Below are 16,985 nucleotides of genomic sequence, written 5' to 3'. Positions count from 1 at the left end.
GTGTCCGAGAAGGGGAGTTTTCGGGAAACCGTTGTGGCCATCGCTTCTCGGCCTTTGGCTAAGATCAAGTGTAGTAATCTGTTCTTATCAGTTTAATATCTGATACGTCCCCTATCTGGGGACCATATATTAAATGGATTTTTAGAACAGGGAGATGGAAAAAGAGCTTGCTCTGTCCTCTCCAGGCATTGACCTGGTATTGCAGTGCCTCCAGGTTCAGTGCAACCCCCTAATGAGTTTGCAAAAAACAGAGCAAAAGAATGAAGAAGGAAACAAGCCGGCTGCACCTGAAACTACTGTTTTGCAAGAAAACATCCCTCGAGTGTGTTGTGCGCAGGTGGACCGACCCCGAAAAATTAGCCCGAGTGTGGCTACGAAAAGTTTGTTTGTCCAAGACTTGCTGGCCTCTGTTGCCATGGCAACCAACTGGCAGAGTTGTTTACAACTTGGCTGCCGGGCCAGTGCTGGTGATGTCATCGCGGGACGTGATGTCATCAAGGCTTTGCTGCTATACACAGCTGCCAGCACAACAAGCAGCTCAGTTGCAGCCGGTCAAGCGACCGAGCAGGTAGGTGGAAAGGTAGGTGCAGTTTATTAAACCGTTTCCTTTGGATTTGATTTCCTGGTGGCCGGCCGATGTATCCTGCTGATGCTGCCTGCCTACGGCTCCAGCTGGGAGAATTCACCCTCCATGTTCTTTGATAGATAGATTAGATACATTAGATAGAATAGATAGGATAGATAGGATAGATTAGATAGATAGATAGATAGATAGATAGATAGATAGATAGATAGATAGGATAGTTAGGTAGGTAGGTAGGTAGGTACTAATATAAGCTAGCCAGCTAGGCAGCCAGCCACAGAGACAGCCAGCCAGCTACAGAGACAAAGCCAGCCAAAGAGCTAGCTGCATGTCATGTATGCCAACAAAGACGGAGACAGAGACAACTAACGTGTATGTCTGCCCCATCAGGTGGAAGCATACCCAGTGTGAGTGGGGGGTGGAGCTATTCAGATTTGAGAGCAAAAGGAGGACAGAGGCAGTGCTAGGCAATAGGAGATGCAGTGTGAAAGCACGTCCGTGTCGCGCCATCTGAGAGGGTGGAGCGATAATAGGGTATGTATGTACTGGCTTCGCCTTAACAAGAAGGACGTGGTGTCCGAGAAGGGGAGTTTTCGGGAAACCGTTGTGGCCATCGCTTCTCGGCCTTTTGGCTAAGATCAAGTGTAGTATCTGTGGGTCTGGAGACCTGGGAAGGCGCTCAGAGATGGAGAGAAGGATCAAATACATTCTGCCTGGGGAAACCCGTGTCAGGAATGGAATTCGTATAGATGTACATGCTGACTATCTGGAGAAGTTTCGCTGGGCATTTTGTGAAGAACTACTGTTTGACCTGCTAAAATGGACAAAGAGGACATTCTCTGTTTGCAGGAGCCTGGAAAAGGACGCTTTACACTTGTGCTCTCATCTGCTGCAGCTTGCCAGAACTTCTATGAACCCTGAAACACTGTTGGGAGTCCCCTGAGCTGGAAGTTTGTGCTTCACCTTGCTATAACATCTGGGGAAGTACCGGTGGTTGTTTTTATGTATAATCCCTATGTTGACAAGAACGATATTGAACTGTTTCTCTGTGGAGATATTGTTCAGAGTCAATATGGAAAACAAAAATCCTGAACCTTTGGCCTCTGGACAGGGAAACATAAGTTCTTGTCAAGTTCAAAACTGACCCAAATGGATTGAGGGACAATACCACCCACCTTCAGCCTTCATGATTGGAAGGGACAGAGGCTGGCTGTTTATAATGGGATGCACTGTATTGCAGAAATGCAGAACCTTTGCCACACTCAAGATAGGTGTGCAAGTGATGCTGTGTTTTGCAGAAATTGTGGACAGTCTGGCCATCAGCTGTAGCTCAATGGACTGTAATTCTGCAGTGGTGTGTAATCTGTGCACAAAAGAGGGTCATACATTTAGAGACTGTCCAGAAAGGAAAAATCCTTTGCAGAGGTGGTGGCTGCAGCCAAAAAAGTGGTGACTGTGGCAGTCCATCTGTGGCCTCTGCAGGGGTTTCGAAAGCCTCAGGGACTGTGACTAAGCTGGCAATACAGCACTTCTGTTTGAGTCTGCAAAAACCTGCTCTTAAAAAAACCTCTGTGCAGAGAAAACTGGGAGAGGGAAGGAGGTTTCTCCCAGTAAGCCTGCAATTAAGACTGCTAACCTCACCTGCGCTGGTGGAGCCCAGTCCTGAAGTCTCTGTTAGGACTGGGGATTAACTGGTCAGTGTCCAGCACAAATACTTGCTCCTATTGTCTGTGATAAGGGCTGGGAAGAGTCAATGGAGCTAGAGGAACAGAGAAAAAGAAAAAAACCTGAGTTGGTTGTATCTCAGGAAGACTCTGAGTTTTGTGTTACAAGGGCAATGAAAAGATTCTAGTGCCTCTGAGAGTGACACACCAGGGGCATCTTGCTCACATCATCCATCTGATCCCGCTAATATACAGGGGTTACATCTGAGGATTCAGATGGCGTGATTCCACCGTTGTCGCCATCTTCAGAGGAAGGATAAAAATAAAATGTTATTATGAGCAACATCAGAGTAGCCTCCCTGAATGTAAGGGGGTTAAAGAGCCCGGCAAGAAGGGCTTGCTTTATTTGATTTTTTTGTCACAATTAAGTTTTGATATTTTTTTTACTTCAGGAATGTGCAATACAACATGACTGGGAGTATCATGATTTAAAAGCAGACTGGGGATGTGGCCCATCCTTGTGTCTGGGGACAATTAAATAAAACTCTGGTGTTGGGATATTATTTAAAGGCCAAAATTGCAACATATTATCCTTCAGTGAAATTTGAGCCTGGGAGGGCTCTGATGCAAAGGTAAATATTGTGGGAGTGGAATTAAGGATTGTAACATCTATGCCTCCCCAATGAAGGAGGAGAGGTCAACTTTATTTGGAAACAGTTCAACCTACTTACCTGGTCCCTCACTCAACTGTGATACTGGGAGGGGGACTTTAATTGTGTACTGCCAGAGGAAAAAAGAGTGTCTGTTCTGTAAGGAAAGATAAAACTGAATGAATGCAGCTAAAAAAAACCTAATAAACTGATAATAGACTGCAAGATACCTGGAAATATCATAATCCATCTGATCCAGTTTACACCTGGGAGAGTAATGTGTATAAATCCAGGATTGATTTTATTTTAGTGCCTGAACATGTAACCCTGCAATACATCACTCACTGATAACATTTTCTCTGACCATAAGCTGCTTTCTGTTACAGTGTGTTACCTGAGCTAATTAAAGGGAAAGGTGTTGGAAATTAACCACACAGCTGCTGGAGGAGGAAAAAATAAAACAAGAGTTTATTTGCTGCTATAAAAACTTAAAAACACCAACACACTTTACTACTTCTATACTTGAGTGTGGGAATATGCAAAAGAAAAAAAAGGAAAAATAAAATCTGGTTATATCTGCAGGAATAAAAAAAAGCAAAGAAAAACAAAAATGGTTTAAGACTCTGAATACCAAACTGCAAACTGTTACTTGTTAAAAAATATTGGGTGGGATATGGACAATGCAATTGTAAAAGTGAAAGAGGAAATAAACAAGGCAGTGGAACAAAAAGGTAAAGAAATTATTTATAATGCAAAAGTTGAGCATATGGAGAAAGATGAAAAATGTTCTCGGTTTTTTCTTAAAAAATTAATGGAGAAAAAGAGTTATTAAAGAATTCAATGGGAAACAACACAACAAGGTCTTTTGAATAAAGCACACACACATTTTACCAAGACTCTTTAGTGAAAAACAAATGATTATGACTTTTATCGGATTTTTAGACTCTGTTCACACCAGTCTCAGTTTACATGATCAGAATTTCCTAACAAAAAATCTGCAGCTTGAGGAAATTTATGTGCAATAAAAAGCTTTGCTAAAGGAAAAACACCTGGTTCTGATGGTTTACAAATAGAATTTTACATAACCTTTTGGGAGATTTTAAAAGAGGATTTATATGCTGTTTTTAAAGAAGCTTTTATGTGTGATTTATTGCCTGGGTCCTGGAGAAGTGGTGTGGTGTCCTTAATTTTTAAGAAAGGTGACAAAACAAAATTAGAAAATTGGAGACCATCACACTGTTAAATGTGGACTACAAAATATTTGCAAAGATTTTAGTCAATCGTACCAAGCATGTGATTGAAAGGGTGATTCATCCAGACCAGGTATGTGCTGTGCCTGGCCGTGGGGTGTGGGAGCATCTCAAGGTTATCAGAGAGATGCCATATGGTACCAACAGGACCGAAACCAAAAGCTGCACTGTTATCACTTGATTTCAAAAGCATATGATAGAGTCTCTCATGAGTATTTGTGGACTGTTTTAAAAAAGATGGGTTTTCCTGAAATTTTTATCAAGCACATTGCACTTTTATCAAAGACTGTAATAGCAAAAGTTTTAGTGAATGGTTTTTTATCTAAAAATGTACAGCTAAAGTGTGGTGTGAAACAAGGCTGTCCCACTATCACCACCCTACTATTTATATGTGGCAATAGAGCCCCTACTGGCCATGCTGGAAAGATAAAGTGGTCAGAGGGGTGCCGCTGCCAGGAGGAATGGGACATAACACATGTTAAAGCCTTGGCCTACATGATATTACTATACTATGTGACTCTGATATTACTCTTAAGAGGGCACTGAGAAATACAGAATTTTTTTGTTGTGCATCCGCCTTTACATTAAATCTGCCAAAAATGTGAGTGTCTAAGATTTGGAGAATGGAGTATGTTGATAATCCAAACATAACTATGAATGTGGACAAAATTAAAATACTTGGAGTCATTTTTTCACAGGAAAATAATGGAGAGGAGAGCTGGACTATTGTAAGGGAAAAAATCAAGAAAAAAATTGATTTTTGGAAGCTCAGAAAGTTGACCATAGAAGGTAAAATTGGTGATTATAAGATCATTGCTTCTGCCCATAATGCTGTACTTGAATATGGGTATTCCCCCCTCTGATTTATTCGTAAAAAATCTGCAAAAACAAATTTTCCATTTTATCTGGAGTTCAAAAAATGGAGAAATTAAAAAGAGAAACGATGTACAAACACACAAACATGGAGGTAAAAATATTCCAAATATTAAGCAGTTTTTATACTTGAAATTTTTTCTGTCTGTGTTTTAAAATAATTTTTACTGGGAAACATTGGTCATTTTATTTAAGATATGCTGCGGGAGACATTTTTAGGAAAAGAAAGTGGCTATCTTTGTCTCAAACATCTCCTGTTTTAATCACGCCTCCAAAACAATACGTAATTTTAGAGAAGATCATCCGTTTATAACATTACAGGACATGGAAGCGGACATTTTAAAAATCCAAAGAGGCTGGTTTGGAATAACAAGGTTCTGAACAGACCTCAATGATCATGAACTTTGCAAAAAATAAATGTGACAGGATTTGGAGAATGCCAATGCACCTTATTTACAAAACAGTTTAAAGATCTGCGTGGTCTGTGGAGCATGTGTGTACCTACCAGAGCTTTTCAGCACAGACGGGATTGTGCAATACCTCCAGATGTCCAAGGGGGGGCTGTGGAGGGTAAGAACTGTTTTACATGTATTTTGGAACTGTTTTTTTACGCTCAGACTGTTTGGAAAATGTTGCTAGTCTTTTAATGTTATATTACAGGTCTTAAGGTTTTTTAATCATGAAACTGTGTTGTATGGGAATTTTACAAGTCAAAACAGAGATACTGATAGAGTTATATGGACATTTGTGTGTGCAATAAAAGAAGCCTTGTGGAAATCAAGAAACATCTTACTCTTCAAAAGAGACTTTATATCCGAGAAAGACTGTTTTAAGCTTGCACTGAGTGATTTATTCACATATTATTTACTTGATAAAAAGAATCTGGGAATCAAGAGAGCAAAAGCACTGTGGAATTTGAGTTGTGGAACTCGCTTGTGTAATATTGTATTTTGTTTGGTGATTGGTTTTTCTTGCTTGTATTGATTGTACTGTTTTTTGTTTGACATGATCATTAATAAAAAAGTAAAAAATCAAAAAAAATTAAAAAAAATCTGTTCTTATCAGTTTAATATCTGATACGTCCCCTATCTGGGGACCATATATTAAATGGATTTTTAGAACAGGGAGATGGAAAAAGAGCTTGCTCTGTCCTCTCCAGGCATTGACCTGGTATTGCAGTGCCTCCAGGTTCAGTGCACCCCCTAATGAGTTTGCAAAAAACAGAGCAAAAGAATGAAGAAGGAAACAAGCCGGCTGCACCTGAAACTACTGTGTTGCAAGAAACATCCCTCGAGTGTGTTGTGCGCAGGTGGACCGACCCCGAAAAATTAGCCCGAGTGTGGCTACGAAAAGTTTGTTTGTCCAAGACTTGCTGGCCTCTGTTGCCATGGCAACCAACTGGCAGAGTTGTTTACAACTTGGCTGCCGGGCCAGTGCTGGTGATGTCATCGCGGGACGTGATGTCATCAAGGCTTTGCTGCTATACACAGCTGCCAGCACAACAAGCAGCTCAGTTGCAGCCGGTCAAGCGACCGAGCAGGTAGGTGGAAAGGTAGGTGCAGTTTATTAAACCGTTGTCCATTGGATTTGATTTCCTGGTGGCCGATGTATCCTGCTGATGCTGCCTGCCTACGGCTCCAGCTGGGAGAATTCACCCTCCATGTTCTTTGATAGATAGATTAGATACATTAGATAGAATAGATAGGATAGATTAGATAGATAGATAGATAGATAGATAGATAGATAGATAGGTAGGTAGGTAGGTAGGTAGGTAGGTACTAATAATAAGCTAGCCAGCTAGGCAGCCAGCCACAGAGACAGCCAGCCAGCTACAGAGACAGCCAGCCAAAGAGCTAGCTGCATGTCATGTATGCCAGACAGAGACGGAGACAGAGACAGAGACGTGTATGTCTGCCATCCATCAGGTGGAAGCAGACGCAGTGTGATTGGGGGTGGAGCTATTCAGATTTGAGAGCAGAAAGGAAGACAGAGGCAGTGCTAGGCAATAGGAGATGCAGTGTGAAAGCACGTCCGGTCCGCCATCTGAGAGGGTGGAGCGCATAATAGGGTATGTATGTCTGGCTTCGCCTTAACAAGAAGGACGTGGTGTCCGAGAAGGGGAGTTTTCGGGAAACCGTTGTGGCCATCGCTTCTCGGCCTTTTGGCTAAGATCAAGTGTAGTATCTTGTCTTACTGAACTGCCTTGACTTGACGGCTCAGGTCCTGGGGTACCCCCTGCACTCGGCCTTTGGGCATCGGCGATTTAATTCGTCTTAAGCTCACTGCAGCTATTGGGTGTAGGGCTATTCCCCAGGAACGAGAGTGAACCTTCCTCTCGGCCTGCTGCTCGATTGTCCTGTGCCCGACGGTTTGACCGGAGAACCACTTCGATCCCGCCTGCCGACGAACGATCGACGAAGACGCCCCGGAACCCCGAGAAGGACGACGCTGAACCCCGAAGAAGCCGGCGACGAGGATTTGCATCTCTCCGCCCCCTTCGACGAGGATCTGCATAGCTCCGCCCACCAGGAAAGAGCTCGACCGGGAGAAGCGATGGCCTCTTCAGCACCAGCACCGGAGATGAAGAAGACCCAGCAGAAGGAAGCGAGGAAGAGCCAGGAGGCCCGGGTCGTGGATGCCTCTTCCTCTGCCGCCCCAGCTCAGCCGACGACCAGCAAGGCTGCGGATCCAGGCATCCCTACACTGCGGCCCTGGATGCGCACTACGGTGGCCATGCGACTGAAGAAGGTGGATGGTAGAGAGCCGGACATGTCTGAGGATGTGTTCGCTAAGAAGATGGTCCTGGACCAGGGTTTCTCCAAGGCTGAAACCCTCAGCATTTTCTTCTTCACTGGGATCTTCTATGTGACATTTGCCTCCTTCAACACCTGCAGGAGGTACTGGGAGGCGGTAAAGGCAGCGAGGCCCGAATCCCCTTTCTCTCGCTTTGTAAGCAACTGCTTAATCCAAAGGGAGGAGAGGCGGGTGACAGTTTCAATCCTTAACCCGTACATCCCAGGCAAGGACATCGCCACATTCCTTGCAAGGTACTGCACAGTGGTCAAGGAACCCTCCAAGATCCTGAGCAGCCTTGGATTCTGGACTGGCAAGTGGTCGGTGGTCGTGAGGCTCAACAGGGATGAGTCATCGGACGACGGTTTCCAGCACCTGCCTCAGGCTTTCTCTTTGGGTGACGCTCCAGGCTTCATCTATTACCCGGATATGCCGCAGATCTGCAGGAGATGCAGCAAGAAGGGTCATCAGGCGAAGGACTGCAGCGAAGATTCCTGTAGAGTCTGCCGAGTGCCGGGCATGGGACCAAGGACTGTCCGAAGGCAAAAACCTGCAACCTCTGCGGCCATGCGGACCACAGCTACAGGGCCTGCCCCCAGAGGGAAAAGAGAACGTGGGCATCCGTGGTTGCCAAAGCTCCGACCGGCCAGCAGCCGGCCGTAGCCCAAGCAGCGCAGAAGCCCAAGGAGAAGGAGAAGAAGAAGAAGGAGGGTAAGAGGACGACGGCCCCTAACCCTCCCCCCACCCCCCGCCCTCCCTACCCCTTCCCCCTCCCCTCCTTCCCCCCCCTCCCCCCTCTCCCTCCCCGCCCACCCCCACTGAGGAATCCCTCCCCTATCCCATTGCCTCAGTGGGTCCCCTGTCCCCCGCCCCTACCCCCACCCTCCCACCCCACTCCCCCAACCCAGCAGCACTAACCTTTCCTCCCGCTGCTGTGGTTCTCTCCTTGGAGGATTTTCCCCCTCTTGTCCCCACAGTGGTTCCCGACAGGAAGAGGAAAGTGAGGGACAGCCCATCGGCTGAGACCTCCAAGAAAAAGATCATCGAGGTCTGCGAAGATGACCTCCCGGAGGAAAGCGACATGGATCAGGTGGTGGAGAATCTGGTCGACGAACCGGAGGCTTTCGACTTCGAGGACGTCCCAGAGAATGCACACCTGAAAGAGGCGCTGGAGGAGTGCATACGGGAATGGGTCGGGCCGGCGGGCCCCGAAGAAGAGGATCCGCCCGACCGGAGTGGTATCGTATGAGTCTGTGACTAACCCTTTTCTTTTCTCCCCATGGCTAATCTTTCCATCTTTAGCTTAAATGTGCGGAGTATGAGAGATAGGTCTAGATTCCAGACAGTTCTTTCGTTTTTAAATGCTCAGTTGTGCGATGTGTATATGTTGCAGGAATGTGCTCTGTCCTCTTCTAGGTCCTACAACCATCTGGCCAGGCAGTGGTCCCACGGTCCCTCCTACTGGTCCGGCGGGGGCGACTGTAAGTCCGCAGGGGTCGCCATCCTGATCAGGGGAGGCAACTTTACACTTGATTCTGTTCAGGAGCTTGTCTGTGGCAGATTGCTAATTGCAGACGGCTCTTGGGCGGGGGAGCCCGTAAGGCTCATCAATGTGTATGCCTCTCCTGAGAAGGGTGCGCGTCTGGAACTATTCCAGGCCCTGCGGGCCCAGCTCGCAACCTCCAGGGCTGTAGTGTTGGGTGGGGACTTCAACTGCCCCATTGAAGCGGACGGACGCAGTTCTGGGACATCTGTCAAGTTGGATGTCACATCCAAACTGCTCATCGAGATGGTGACTGAAGCATCCTTGCAGGACGTTGTTGGGTCCATCGGGAACGGCTCTGTTAATTATACATGGAGCCGCCCCGATGGCTCGCTCCGTTCTCGGATTGACTTTGTGTTTGCCTCTCGAGCAGTCAGGCAGACTAGGCACTCTATGGTTCCCTGCTTCTTCTCTGACCACAGGGCCATTCTGTTTCAAGGGGTTCTGGGCCATGGTTTCCCATCTGGCCCAGGCTCTTGGAAGCTGAATTGTGCTCTACTGGCTCAGGAGGAGGTTCTGGAGGAGCTTAGAGAGGCCTACATCGTATGGCGCAACGATAAATGTATGTTTGAGCGTGTTAGTGATTGGTGGGAATTTGTTAAGGTTCAATTTCGCAGTTTCTTTCAGGCCAAGAGTCGTCAACAGGCGTGCGGAAGAAAGAGGGACTTCAGGAGGCTGCAGCGCGAGCTGCGGTCACTGCAAGACCTTCTCCGGTGCGGCTGGGACGTGAAGGAGGAGCTGGAGGAGACCAAAAAGAGCTTGCAAAGGCACTTTGAGGAGGAATCCAAGCGAATCGTCTTCCGTTCCAAGGTGGAGAACCTGGAGAAGGGTGAGAAATGTAACTCGTTCTTTTTCAGGAAACTCCACGCCGGCCACACGCCCCTGACTGAGCTGCGGGATGAGACCGGAAGTTTGCGGAAGGGCAAAGAGGACGTGATGGGGGTTGTCACTAGCTTCTACCGCAGCCTCTACGCCCCGAAGACCACCGACTCCGAAGTGGCCGACGAGTTCCTGTCAGGTATCACTAACGTTGTTGATCCCGCAGGTGCGTCGGCCATGGACGCCCCCTTGACGGTGGGGGAGCTGCTCTCTGCCGCTAAATCCTTTAGGCCTGGCAGGACCCCGGGCAGTGATGGTCTCCCAGCGGAGCTCTATGTAGCGCTGGGGGATCTCATTTGCCCGGACCTGTTGGAGCTGTACGAGGAGATGGTGGTGGAGGGCAGAATGCCTCCGTCGTTGAGGGAGGGTATGATCACGATCCTGTATAAGCGGAAGGGGGAGAGATGTGACTTGAAAAATTGGCGTCCCATCTCTCTCTTGAACGTGGACTACAAGATCCTCGCCAAGGTGCTGGCCAACCGGCTGAAGAAGGTCATCGGTCAGGTCGTCCATCTGGACCAGACCTGTGGCATTCCCGGCCGCAGGATCGCAGACAGCCTCGCCCTAGTGAGGGACACGGTCCATTACATCCAAAGCCGCCGTGCACACGCGGCCCTGGTCAGCCTTGATCAGGAGAAGGCTTTCGACCGGGTCTCTCACGAGTTCATGGGCAGGGCACTGCGTAGGTTAGGACTTGGTGATATGTTTTGTCGTTTTGTTAACGTGATGTATTTTGATATTTTCAGCAGGGTACTGGTGAACGGCTGGAAGACTGACCCCTTTCCGGTTCTTTCTGGGGTCAGACAAGGCTGCCCTCTCTCACCTCTCCTTTTTGTTTGTGTTATAGAATCCTTCGCGGAGGCTATACGGCAGAACGGAGAGATCAGAGGGATCACCGTACCCGGACCCGATCGACACGAGGTCAAGTGCTCGCTGTACATGGACGACGTGACCGTCTTCTGCGCTGACCAGCGTTCGGTGACCGCACTCGTCCAGACCTGCGAGAAGTTCGGAAAGGCTTCAGGGGCAAAGGGTCAACTGCGGGAAGTCGGAGGCTATGCTCTTCGGGGAGTGGCACCTGGCTTCCTCCGCCCCCTTCCCGTTTACCATCAAACCGGACTTCATCAAGATCCTTGGAGTCTGGTTCGGAAAGGAAGGCGCGGCCCTCAAGTCCTGGGAAGAGCGATTGGCTAAGGTCAATACGAAGATCGGGCTGTGGAGCCTCAGACACCTCACCATTGAGGGCAAAGCATTGGTCCTGAGGAACGAAGTTCTGCCTGTGCTCCAGTACACCGCACAGGCCTGGCCCCCCCATGTCACCGTCTGCAGGGCCATCACCAGGACCGTGTTTTGTTTCATCTGGGGCTCCAAAATGGACAGAGTGAAGCGCTCCGTGATGTACAAGGAACCCCGCAAGGGCGGAAAAGGTGTTCCGGATATCCCTACCTTGCTGCGGGCAGCCTTCGTATGTGACTGTGTGCGGAGGACTCTGCAACAGAAGAATGGCTCTGCGGGCAGGTCCATGTCTCGCCTGTTCCTCCTCCCCCTCTGGAGGGGTCTGAGCTGGGACAAGTGGGACAGCTCCATCCCTTACAACTGGCACACTCCCTGGTTCTACGGGGGCGTCGTCAAGTTTGTGAGGGAACACCAACTGGAGGGACTCAAGCCCGACTTGTGGAAGCCAAAAACTGTCCACAAGCTCATCAGAGCACAGGACTCTATGGAGCTCGTTCCAGGGCTCACTGCGGCCACCGCAGAGACTGTATGGACAAATGTGGCTTCGGCGAAGCTGACCAACGGGCACAAGGACTTGTCTTGGATGGCCATTCAGGGGGGACTGCCTTTGAGGTCATTCATGCATGCCCGCAACCTGTGCAAAACGCGGTACTGCCCCCGGTGCCCCTTCGTGGAGGAAACATCTTCGCACCTCTTTTGGCAGTGTCCGTTTGCTCAGGGCCTGTTGGACGCCCTGGAACTTGAACTCAGTGACTGTGTGCCCAGGAACAGGCTAACGCACTGCGCGGTGCTGTACGGCCTGTTCCCTGGGAATTTCGGCGATGAGGCAACCCGGGAGGCCTGGCGCCTTATGAACTGTTTTAAGGACGCTATATGGCTTGCCAGGAACCGCCTCATTCTGAAGAAGGAGAGGATGTCCTTTCTGGACTGCCGCAGGCTGGTCCACAGCCTGCTCAGAGACTATTCCATCATGGACAGATCGGACCAGGAAGAAGAGGATTGATACCCCTCTCCTTCCCCCTCTCCCCTTGTGTTGTGTTGTCTCTCAATAAAGCTTCGGGCCTGTGATTTCCCCTCCCTACCCCCCTCTTTCCCACCCCCCTTACCCCATCACTTGTCTGTATTGCTTTATTGTTTGTTGTTTTAGGATTGTTAAGGTATGCGGGAATGCTAGTGTAGCGGGTGGTATGATGTATAGCGTAGGGAGCCTGTGCTGTATGTTGTACCATGGTGCTGAGTATGTAGTGTCTTATTTATTGAACTGTGCTGCGTCACAGTTTATGTATGCCTGACGACGACTGATTGTAATAAAGATATTTTCAATCAAAAAAATCTGTTCTTATCAGTTTAATATCTGATACGTCCCCTATCTGGGGACCATATATTAAATGGATTTTTAGAACAGGGAGATGGAAAAAGAGCTTGCTCTGTCCTCTCCAGGCATTGACCTGGTATTGCAGTGCCTCCAGGTTCAGTGCACCCCCTAATGAGTTTGCAAAAAACAGAGCAAAAGAATGAAGAAGGAAACAAGCCGGCTGCACCTGAAACTACTGTGTTGCAAGAAACATCCCTCGAGTGTGTTGTGCGCAGGTGGACCGACCCCGAAAAATTAGCCCGAGTGTGGCTACGAAAAGTTTGTTTGTCCAAGACTTGCTGGCCTCTGTTGCCATGGCAACCAACTGGCAGAGTTGTTTACAACTTGGCTGCCGGGCCAGTGCTGGTGATGTCATCGCGGGACGTGATGTCATCAAGGCTTTGCTGCTATACACAGCTGCCAGCACAACAAGCAGCTCAGTTGCAGCCGGTCAAGCGACCGAGCAGGTAGGTGGAAAGGTAGGTGCAGTTTATTAAACCGTTTCCTTTGGATTTGATTTCCTGGTGGCCGATGTATCCTGCTGATGCTGCCTGCCTACGGCTCCAGCTGGGAGAATTCACCCTCCATGTTCTTTGATAGATAGATTAGATACATTAGATAGAATAGATAGGATAGATTAGATAGATAGATAGATAGATAGATAGATAGATAGATAGATAGGTAGGTAGGTAGGTAGGTAGGTACTAATAATAAGCTAGCCAGCTAGGCAGCCAGCCACAGAGACAGCCAGCCAGCTACAGAGACAGCCAGCCAAAGAGCTAGCTGCATGTCATGTATGCCAGACAGAGACGGAGACAGAGACAGAGACGTGTATGTCTGCCATCCATCAGGTGGAAGCAGACGCAGTGTGATTGGGGGGTGGAGCTATTCAGATTTGAGAGCAGAAAGGAAGACAGAGGCAGTGCTAGGCAATAGGAGATGCAGTGTGAAAGCACGTCCGGTCCGCCATCTGAGAGGGTGGAGCGCATAATAGGGTATGTATGTCTGGCTTCGCCTTAACAAGAAGGACGTGGTGTCCGAGAAGGGGAGTTTTCGGGAAACCGTTGTGGCCATCGCTTCTCGGCCTTTTGGCTAAGATCAAGTGTAGTATCTACAGGAGATCTGGTCAGAAGGTGCCTGGGGTACCCGACCTGTCGGCCTTGGAGGATTACCTCCTTGTTGCTATTGGCAGGCGGCTTAGTCCCCAGGCAACGGGAAGCGATCACACCTACCTGCATATGCAGGGGAGGTGCTGCGTGTTGCTGTGAGGAGCCTTTTCTTGGAGTTGGAGATCATGGAAGCTGTGAATCAGGATGGATCGTCGGATGGAGAAGTACCAGTGTATGCTAGAATTCGTAATGGAGTTCGCTTCATCCTGAGAGATCCCGAGAAGAAAGCATTGGGTCTTGCTTTCGTAGTGGAGGAACTTGTCTTCAAGCTGTTGGGAATACAGAGGAACCAAGTACTGGCGATGCTGGAGTTCCCAAAGAGAGGGTGTTATGACCTGGTTTTGAGTTCGGAGGAGGATTTCAGCTTTTTCGAGGGTAAGCTTGAATGTGTGAAAGGGCATGTAGTACTAAATGGTGTTGATATACTATTCCATTTTCCGAGGAGAGACCGTTTGATTACAGTCCGAATGTACAGCCCTTATGTTCCGGAAGAAGAGGTTGCTGCCTTTCTGTCCAAGTATTGTGAAGTGGTCACCTCGAAAGGGAAGGTACTAAATCAGTATGGGTTATGGACCATGAAGAGGAAGTTTGCGGTCAAATTTAAGGTAATGGAGGACGGGAAATTGTGTGTCCCGCCAGGGAGGTTTAAAATTGGCCCGATTAATGGGGACTTGTTTTACGTGGGTATGGAAGACTTCTGCCGTAAGTGCAAGCGATATGGACACTTAAAAGACCATTGTACAGTATTATGGTGCGGAAGATGTCAGAAGGAGGGGCACATGGCTGACACATGTGAGCAGGTTAAAAAATGCCATTTGTGTGGTAGCCCGGAACATTTGTATGCTTCGTGTCCAACGAAGAAGAAGAGAGGTAGGGAAAAAGAGGAGGAGGAAACTGAAGGTGCAACTAGAGGTGAAGAGAGTCCCCGGAAGCAGGAGGAAGAGATGGACCTTTCTGTGAAAAGAACATCTAAAGAGGGGAAGAGTAAGGAAGAGACGGAGGGTATAAGTAGAGGCAAGGATAGTCCTCAGCAAGAGGAAGAAATGGACATTGCAGTTAGAAGAGTGCCAAAAGTAAGGGAGAAGGTCCCAACAGAAGTGGAGAGTGCTCCTGTAGAGCCGGAAGTGAAAAGAAAAATGGTAAGATCCCTCACGGAAGAGGAACGTAGGGACTATGCAGTAGTCTCACGACACCTATGGGACCATATAGAATCCATTGATAAGAGGTTTCCGTTAACAACATTATACGAAAAAGTGGCCTTGCATTTGGAAAGACAGGGAAGGAGGTTTTATGAAACTTATTGTGTACCACCGGATATTGCAGAGAAAATAGAAAAGTCTGGGTCAAGATCAATTATTATTATAAGGTTATTATCCTTTTTTGCATACAAGGGAGGTATGAGAGCCTGAGGCTATGTTCTGTGGCATGGAGTTTGTTTTGGTTTGTTTGTTTTTTTTTTAAAAGAATAAAAGTGACCATGATGATGAGATGGTTGGAGTAATATCGGAAGATATAAGCAGTTTTCTGTTTGTATCGTTTTTAACCATTCTGAATGGTTTTAAAAAAAAAAAAAAAAAAAAAAAAAAAAAAAAATCTGTTCTTATCAGTTTAATATCTGATACGTCCCCTATCTGGGGACCATATATTAAATGGATTTTTAGAACAGGGAGATGGAAAAAGAGCTTGCTCTGTCCTCTCCAGGCATTGACCTGGTATTGCAGTGCCTCCAGGTTCAGTGCACCCCCTAATGAGTTTGCAAAAAACAGAGCAAAAGAATGAAGAAGGAAACAAGCCGGCTGCACCTGAAACTACTGTGTTGCAAGAAACATCCCTCGAGTGTGTTGTGCGCAGGTGGACCGACCCCGAAAAATTAGCCCGAGTGTGGCTACGAAAAGTTTGTTTGTCCAAGACTTGCTGGCCTCTGTTGCCATGGCAACCAACTGGCAGAGTTGTTTACAACTTGGCTGCCGGGCCAGTGCTGGTGATGTCATCGCGGGACGTGATGTCATCAAGGCTTTGCTGCTATACACAGCTGCCAGCACAACAAGCCAGCTCAGTTGCAGCCGGTCAAGCGACCGAGCAGGTAGGTGGAAAGGTAGGTGCAGTTTATTAAAACCGTTTCCTTTGGATTTGATTTCCTGGTGGCCGATGTATCCTGCTGATGCTGCCTGCCTACGGCTCCAGCTGGGAGAATTCACCCTCCATGTTCTTTGATAGATAGATTAGATACATTAGATAGAATAGATAGGATAGATTAGATAGATAGATAGATAGATAGATAGATAGATAGATAGATAGATAGATAGGTAGGTAGGTAGGTACTAATAATAAGCTAGCCAGCTAGGCAGCCAGCCACAGAGACAGCCAGCCAGCTACAGAGACAGCCAGCCAAAGAGCTAGCTGCATGTCATGTATGCCAGACAGAGACGGAGACAGAGACAGAGACGTGTATGTCTGCCATCCATCAGGTGGAAGCAGACGCAGTGTGATTGGGGGGTGGAGCTATTCAGATTTGAGAGCAGAAAGGAAGACAGAGGCAGTGCTAGGCAATAGGAGATGCAGTGTGAAAGCACGTCCGGTCCGCCATCTGAGAGGGTGGAGCGCATAATAGGGTATGTATGTCTGGCTTCGCCTTAACAAGAAGGACGTGGTGTCCGAGAAGGGAGTTTTCGGGAAACCGTTGTGGCCATCGCTTCTCGGCCTTTTGGCTAAGATCAAGTGTAGTATCTACAGGAGATCTGGTCAGAAGGTGCCTGGGGTACCCGACCTGTCGGCCTTGGAGGATTACCTCCTTGTTGCTATTGGCAGGCGGCTTAGTCCCCAGGCAACGGGAAGCGATCACACCTGCCTGCATCTGCAGGTGAGGTGCTCCGTGGGTTCGTTTTTTCGTTGGAGTCATTTGAAGATGGAGGTGACCAACGAGGATGGAACTGTGCTGGGAAGAAGTCCCTACTTATGCGAGGATAAGGAATGCGATTCGTTTTACGCTGA

General features: G+C 48.0%; 1 non-coding gene and 7 pseudogenes across 1 annotated transcript; all 8 read left to right on the top strand.

Moving 5' to 3' along the window:
* The first annotated feature begins 39 nt into the window (after positions 1-39).
* On the top strand, positions 40-230 carry LOC138775832 (U2 spliceosomal RNA). The gene has a single exon (XR_011360660.1). It is a non-coding gene; the product is annotated as a U2 spliceosomal RNA (small nuclear RNA).
* Positions 231-1,195: 965 nt separating this feature from the next.
* On the top strand, positions 1,196-1,310 carry LOC138775833 (U2 spliceosomal RNA; annotated as a pseudogene).
* Positions 1,311-6,008: 4,698 nt separating this feature from the next.
* LOC138775837 (U2 spliceosomal RNA) lies at positions 6,009-6,224 on the top strand (annotated as a pseudogene).
* A 941-nt stretch (positions 6,225-7,165) lies between these two features.
* On the top strand, positions 7,166-7,308 carry LOC138775839 (U2 spliceosomal RNA; annotated as a pseudogene).
* Positions 7,309-12,784: 5,476 nt separating this feature from the next.
* LOC138775836 (U2 spliceosomal RNA) lies at positions 12,785-12,956 on the top strand (annotated as a pseudogene).
* A 941-nt stretch (positions 12,957-13,897) lies between these two features.
* Positions 13,898-14,036, top strand: LOC138775835 (U2 spliceosomal RNA; annotated as a pseudogene).
* Positions 14,037-15,526: 1,490 nt separating this feature from the next.
* LOC138775838 (U2 spliceosomal RNA) lies at positions 15,527-15,740 on the top strand (annotated as a pseudogene).
* A 942-nt stretch (positions 15,741-16,682) lies between these two features.
* Positions 16,683-16,821, top strand: LOC138775834 (U2 spliceosomal RNA; annotated as a pseudogene).
* The last annotated feature ends 164 nt before the right edge of the window (positions 16,822-16,985 follow it).

The sequence above is a fragment of the Dendropsophus ebraccatus genome, unplaced genomic scaffold (assembly GCF_027789765.1).
Source record: "Dendropsophus ebraccatus isolate aDenEbr1 unplaced genomic scaffold, aDenEbr1.pat pat_scaffold_2149_ctg1, whole genome shotgun sequence".
Lineage (NCBI taxonomy): Eukaryota > Metazoa > Chordata > Amphibia > Anura > Hylidae > Dendropsophus > Dendropsophus ebraccatus.
This window is presented reverse-complemented; position numbering and strand designations above follow the sequence as displayed.